This window comes from Vitis riparia, chromosome 2, assembly GCF_004353265.1.
Source record: "Vitis riparia cultivar Riparia Gloire de Montpellier isolate 1030 chromosome 2, EGFV_Vit.rip_1.0, whole genome shotgun sequence".
NCBI lineage: Eukaryota > Viridiplantae > Streptophyta > Magnoliopsida > Vitales > Vitaceae > Vitis > Vitis riparia.
Window position 1 is genome coordinate 5,584,736 of NC_048432.1, and position 7,097 is coordinate 5,591,832.

At 36.8% G+C, this 7,097-nt stretch overlaps 1 long non-coding RNA gene across 1 annotated transcript; it reads left to right on the forward strand.

The window, feature by feature from the left end:
• Positions 1-429: 429 nt before the first annotated feature.
• On the forward strand, positions 430-6,728 carry LOC117926979. The gene is made up of 2 exons (XR_004653257.1): positions 430-829; positions 3,235-6,728. It is a non-coding gene; the product is annotated as an uncharacterized LOC117926979 (long non-coding RNA).
• Positions 6,729-7,097: the final 369 nt, after the last annotated feature.

Genomic DNA, 7,097 nt, shown 5'->3' on the forward strand with positions numbered 1-7,097 from the left:
TGGAGCTTCACAGTGTCAATCTCAGTCATTGGGGAAGGAAACTGCAGTAGAAGGCCAAGTGTTATCACAAGGGTAGGTGGTGGCAAAAGTTTGAATACTGTTGATAGCTGTCTCCCATGAGCCCTTGTTGCCTCTTCAATTCTTGGGTCATATGAGGCCTTAAAGGAGAGCCCACTTGACAATAAAAACCCAACCATCTAAAGTCCACAAAGACAAGAGGAGGGGCCTTTATGAGGAAAAGGGCCTGAAGTCTCTTGCGGTTCAAGTAACTGAACCATGGGCCTTGGCCCATCGCTTTGGAAGCCCATTTTGTGGAAAGGAGCAAGCCCATTTTGGGAAAAGAGATAAGGCTTCCACTTTGTGAGAGCTCAATGCCTATTTGGTCTCAGGCCCAATGTGGAGGAAGCCTGAATAGAGGGTGTAGTTTTGGGCTTTTTTCTTCTTCAAAAGAAGGGAGCGCAGTTCACACAGCCGCAAGGGCCTTCTGCGAGTCTTTTAAGGGTAGGTCTTTGTCCCCAAATTATCAGGGCATAGCGGTTTGCTTTGCGAAGAATCAAGGTGATGTCGAAGAACAAGAGAAGCCTACTCAATGGGTACTCGAGGCTACGCGAGGGGACAGGTGAAGAGTTGGCCTCCGTGTTTCAGACTCTCGACTGTGGCAAGCAAAAACGATCCAATCTTCCAATCGACTTCCATGGAAACCTTTGTGAGTGAATGCGGGTTGGGTTTGATGAATGGAAGAGAACTAAAGGGTAGCAATAAAAAGCCTCTAGATTTCGTAGGGAGTAGGGGTTGCGAGGGTTTCTTGCCTTGTGGTTTGCCAGGTCAGGTGTGTTCTTCTACCTCCGGAAATTCCGTTGAGGATTGTTCCTTAGGTGGGGCTTTTGATTCAAATTTTCTCTCTCCCTCTTCCTTTTTTGCTTCTCACACTGTTCGGCGTTAGCCTTCATTGTCTAATCTTGTTGAGTCCAACCTTTTCACATAGACTGTAAATCATAAGTATCGGGTGTTGAATCTATCCCTAATGTTGGCATCCCCTCTGTTGCTGGTACGGAAGTCATTGTAGTGGTTAATAATCAAGAGCTAAACGACCATTCTTTTCTTGGGTTTTCACTCTGCCACTCTAGTTAGCATTTTCTCTCAGGGAATGGCTGTTCCAAGGATCTAGAGTTCTCTCCATTGGAAGGTTTTCTGGTAGAGGGTCTTTCACCTAGTAAAATGGTTAAGGTACATTCGATTTTGGAGTCCATGGAAATCAGACTTATCAAAGGCAATGAAAAGGGGCTTTTTGAGGACAAAAGCAGTGGTGGTTCATTCTAGAAGGAAGAATAAGCCTTTTCGTAGACCCAATGGGTTGTTTTAGGTTAGATGTGGTAACTGGAAGGGCTCTCATTGGTTTATATGAAGATCATAAGTGGGAATATTAGAGGGTTGGGATCTAAGATGAAAAGAAGGACAATAAAAGGCTTTTTCAAATCTATAAATCCGAAAGTCATCATGCTCTAGGAAACAAAGAGGGAGACTTGCGATAGGAGGTTTGTGGCTAGCGTATGGAGTGGAAGAACCAAGGAGTGGGCTGCCTTTCTAGCTTGTGGGACCTCAAGAGGTGTTGTGATTATTTGGGATTCATGTAAATACAATGTTCAGAGGTTGTTTTACGATCCTTTTGAGTGACTGTTAAGTTGTGCTCTGAGGAAGAGGGTTCTTTTTGGTTAACTTCAGTCTATGGTCCAAAGAATTCTAATTTGAGGAAGGATCTTTGGGTGGAGCTTCAAGAGCTCTTTGGTCTAACATATCCAAAGTGGTGTGTAGGTGGGGACTTCGATGTCATAAGAAGAATTTCAGAGAAAATGGGTGGTTCTAGGTGAACTCCAAGCATGAGTTGTTTTGATGAGTTCATAAGAGAAAATGAGCTAATAGACCCCCCTCTTAGAAACACAACTTTTACTTGTCAAATATGCAAGCCTCTCCTATTTGTAAAAGGTTGGATAGATTCTTGTTTTCAAATGAATGGGATTTTTTCTTCCCTCAAAGCCGTCAAGAAGCACTTCCTAGTTGGACTTCGGATCATAGCCCAATTAGTTTAGACACAAACCCTTTTAAGTGGGACCAGAGTCCTTTTAGATTTGAGAATGTGGCTACTCCTTCCTGATTTTAAGGAAAGATTTAGATTCTAGTGGTAGGAGTGTCAAGATGATAGTTGGAAAGGTGATAGAGTTTGCTAAAACTAAGTTGAAAGAATAATATTCTTTTAGACATTGCAAGGATTGATGTAATTGAGAAAATAGTGGATAAGAAGCAGTATTTCTGGAGCTGCACTAATTTGTTAGAAAAGGATCTGTACAACTGCTATGAGAATGATAAAATTGATGGCTACTAAACAACATGGCTAATACTTCTCTTCTGATATATTACTTTTTTTTCCTAGTCTAAAATTTATGAGAATGCAATTGTATTTTGTACAAGAAATGGAACTTTATTTTTAACCTTAAAATATATAGAATAAATATTTTGATTTTATATATGAAATGATAAATTTCATTTTACATATATTTTCAAATAAGCACATGGAAATATACTCTTCCCATAAAAAAGAGTAATTGTAATTTTCCTCACTAGGTATTAAAAAATAAAAAGTAATATTAGGCATATTGGGGACCCTGGAATGACTAAGGAAGAAAACCTAACTTGGAAATTTTGAAGTAGCCTACCTTCTCAACTCTGCTTCCTTCTTTGACACCCTTTATTTTCCAAATTCTTGAATCCCTTAGATCAAGTTTTCCCAATTACTCAGAAGGAGAATTCAGAATCTCGGAAACCAAACACGACCCCTCTGTTGATGTGTATTTGTGTCCAATGTGTGTGCCTTTGATTTTCTTGGATCTTCATTGCTTTCTTCTTTATTTCCTTGAATCGTCTTCATCACAGAATGTAGCTATGAAGTAGCTTCAGAGTGTATTTTGTTTGATCTTTAATGTCACAAGTTTTTGTGTTTGTTTCAATGTTCATCAAAATTTTCAAACGTATTTTCATATGAATGTTAGGGTTTTGTAGTTCAATTTTGGATACAAATGTACAACTTTTGAGTTAGCAATGGAAAAGGTATGTGGTGAATCTTAGGGTTTTGTTTTATTATGTTTCCCTGCTGGTTATGTTTATGTTTTGTTATTTTGATTGTACTTTATTTTACACTAAAATTTGATGTTCATTTAGAGATTAAAGCTTGTAAATTAGAACCACATTTTCGGAAGAGGGCGATGAAGATGGTATGCAGGCAGATTGTGTGCCCAATGACTGCCCGGCTTGTTGCTGCAGATGGATTTTGTGGTTGTAAATGATGTTTGCCTTACTCATCTGTGTGTACTGTCTTCCTATTCCTGTCCTTTTATCTCTTTATTTCAGCCTAGTTCTAAAACTTAAAAAATTGATTGAATTTGCAGTTGGTTCAATACTGTTAACTTGTTAGCTTTCATGATACTGTATATTATTGACTCATAACTCCATTATGTTGGAATGTGTTCTTAATGAGAAATAACACTTGTTGGGTTAAGAGTAGTAGTGTTGGCACTGCCATATAATTCTGGGGTTTTTCAGTAAATTTCAACGTTTAGGTCACTACTGACCATAGGAGAACAAGAAAAGGATGGGTTCATAAGGTTGGTGATTAGTGTAAAACTGACCCAAATTCTTATAGATATATTGGGCTTGATCTATTATCTCAAAATTTGATACTTAAAAGTATTGCAATTAAATATGGAGATAACTAAACAAGGATAGGGAAGAAAGAAGATGATGAACTACAGCAGGTACTTATGACAGCTGCCATATCAAGATGTTCTCCTGGTGCAGCAACTTGTTGTTGTGCTGAGCTTCTAGGATATGCCTGCATGACTATACAATGAATCTGTTGGCTGATTCCTTCTCTGTTCCCAGATTTCTTCTCTGTTCCCAGATTTCTAGGTTCAAATTCTGAAAATGCAAAAATTTATTTCCCTTCTATGATTTATTTTTTCAAATTTGCAGTTTTTTTGTTATCTTTTTAATAAGAATGTGTTTATTAAATTAATTTAACTCGTCTTATTTAGGACTGATTGTGATGCTTATGCAAGTTGTTAATCAATTTAAGTGAATTTTTCTTATGCAGAAATATAGTAATGACCATTGAAAAAACACGTGTTTTCTCTGAGTTGGGTGGGTTAAATGAAGCCTTTTGAATCAATTCATGAAGGCCAAATCCATTTTGTCTTTAAGGAGTTTTATTAATGGCTGGTTGACAAGTTAATATCTTACACGAACTGTGTGTCCTGTTGTGAATTCCTTGTATTTGGATTGGTGACAACCTGTGTTACGTTGACATCTTAGGTTGTAGTTTATTAGAGTACCTTGGGAGGGATGGGAAGTATTGTGTCTATGGGAAGCCCTCATCATTGCATTTGGGTTATGATGCTAAAGGTCATTTCTAGAAGAAAACTAGCCTAGTGGGTTGTGGACAAAATTATTCATGCTGAATGGCTTCTCATAATGGGATTTACACCTTATATATTCAAGACTGCCGACTGGAGTTGAGATACTACCCACCCTTGGTCTATTGATGATGAGACTTCATTGGCTTCTCCTCTTGGTGAAACTCTCAGAAAGTTTTAATGAGATTGTGTGCTTTATCTATCTCTATTCTCTTGAATGGTTAAATTTCAATATTTTCTCTTTTAGGTGGGACTTTTAGAGGGCTTTATCGAGAATTTAAGGTTTTCTCTATCTCTTTCTTCTCCATCTTCTTCTCGTGTTTGGCTTTTTGCCCTTCTGCTCTAGATAACCCAACCTCAATTACTGAATCAACTTCTCTTAATCACTGAGCGTAGACATTTGGAACTTACTGAGTTATCAACTTTAATTCTCGAGTCTATTATAAATAGACCATCATTTTATCTCTCTCTCTCCCTATATATGTGTATGTATGTATGTATGTATGTATGTATGTATGTTTCATATATAGAGTTTTCTCTTTGTCTCCTTCCTCTGCAAGTCCCTGTTTCTTGAAAATTTAGAAAATTGTTGATGATCAGCTACAAGCCTGTTATACATATGAATTCCAATCAATGATCAAGTCTATCATAGATTCATATATGCAGTTTGATAGTTCTATCTCAAGGTATTAGGCATGTGGCTTGATGTTCCTGCAGATGGTATTATCAGCAGACATGTGGAATTTAAATTCTTGATCTTGCTGTTAATGCTGTTTTCTTCTGGCATGACATCCCTTTTGCTTGTTTAATGGTTTTCAATACATCATGTTTCTTGTGATTAAAATGTTCTCCTAGCTTTGAATGGTCTTTTTTCTTTATTGTTTGTTAATTTCCACAGGTCACTAGCCAAAGTGGGCTATTATCTTTCAATAATTGTTATTGTTCTGTTAAGATTCATAGTAGAATGACTCCCTCATCCGGATGTAAATTGTTTGGTAGGAATTTCTTTTCTTTTTTTTTTTTTCTTCCTACACTAAAACTGTATTGTTGTGAGCTTCCACCAGTTTTTGGGTAACAGTGAATTTAGCATTTGAATACATTGGTTAAACATTGTGGATGCTGCATAGGAACGATTTAGCAATTGTTTAGTACCCATACCCTGGCTGGGTCACAGTGTTTGATCCTTTTAGAAAATCTTCTTGGAAAATTAACCCATTATTGTAAATTTAAACCATTACAATAATAATGATAATGTGATTTGTTCCTTAGATTTCAGTTCTTAGAAAAAAAATGGATGGGTTGAATGGCCGAACCGTCATCTCCTTGAAGCAGATACTTCTCCCTCAATGTATCCAAAAATGTTGTATTATGTCCCCACAAAAGGTAATGTCCTGGGCTCTTTATAACAATGTATTACTGGTTGATAGTAAGTCATGGAACATTGTGAATGATAACAATGCATAGCTCATCCAGTGTCATGTGTGAACTCCTTCCTTTTGGTTGCTTCTCGTCTGTTGGAAACAAAGGGATCATATTAGATTGAACAGAAGTTTTAATGGGTGTCCGGATTTGATATATAAAGGTCATTTTGGCTCAAAATTCACAAAAAGCTTTGAATCACCCATTGATGGTATTGCACAAAGGATGCTATTGATAAGCGGAAAGCAAGCAACATTAGTAATTGTTTTATTATTTCTTTACCCCTGAAGCAAACTCTCCATTTTGTCATCTTGGATTTTTTTAATCAAACCCATCATCTAAAATTCAGGGTTTAGTTTCCACAAGATGAGAAGCATGGACTAGGCTTCTCAAGTGAAAGCTGCTTGAAAAGTTTTGAACTACCCTCTGGTTTCTTTTGTGTGCTCTGTATATTTGCAACATTACTATCCTGTTCTCTTCTTCTGAATTAAATGTTCCCATTTCAGTTCTTCTGCAAGGTAACATTTGAAGGATTGGTGATGAGAAATCCAGCTTTTGGATTGATGATTGCCCACTGCTCACTGCCATACCTGTTGGGCTATCCTCTTGTTGCGTGAATGTTAATATGGTCATGGGAATTGCTTCCAAGGTCTATCAAGAGGGGGAAAAAAGACGAAAATGAATTAAAAACCATGGTAGAGTTTTAGGTTCTTTAGTCACAAGGCACATGCTGTTGCAAGTAAATGTTGGTGTTTCCTTTCAATCACCGATTTTGTTGAGATATTATAATACCAATGCGTTGATAAAAGATCACTCCGGAAATTAAGATTTCGTCTTTGAAAAAAATTCAAATCTATTGTCCAAGAAAATGAGAACTTGTAATTGAGTTTAGGCTATGAATTGGAATTAAAAAATAGACCGTATTGATGATATAGAATAACGAATCAAACTGGTCTAGAGGGATTGTATTATTTTTACTCTCCAATTTTGTATAGGGGTCACAATCCATGCAAGTGTATTGTGTTTGTGTAGTCTCAAGCCTAGGCATTTTACTACATGGGACAATTCAAACTGGATAAGAATGATAATTGTGTTAAAAATTATAAATCCAAATACTAATAATATTAAATAGGTAACAAATGCAACCCATTTAATAGTGTATTGTATAAGTTTATATGATTAATCTCTACATAAACAAGTTTATGACTTACTTAG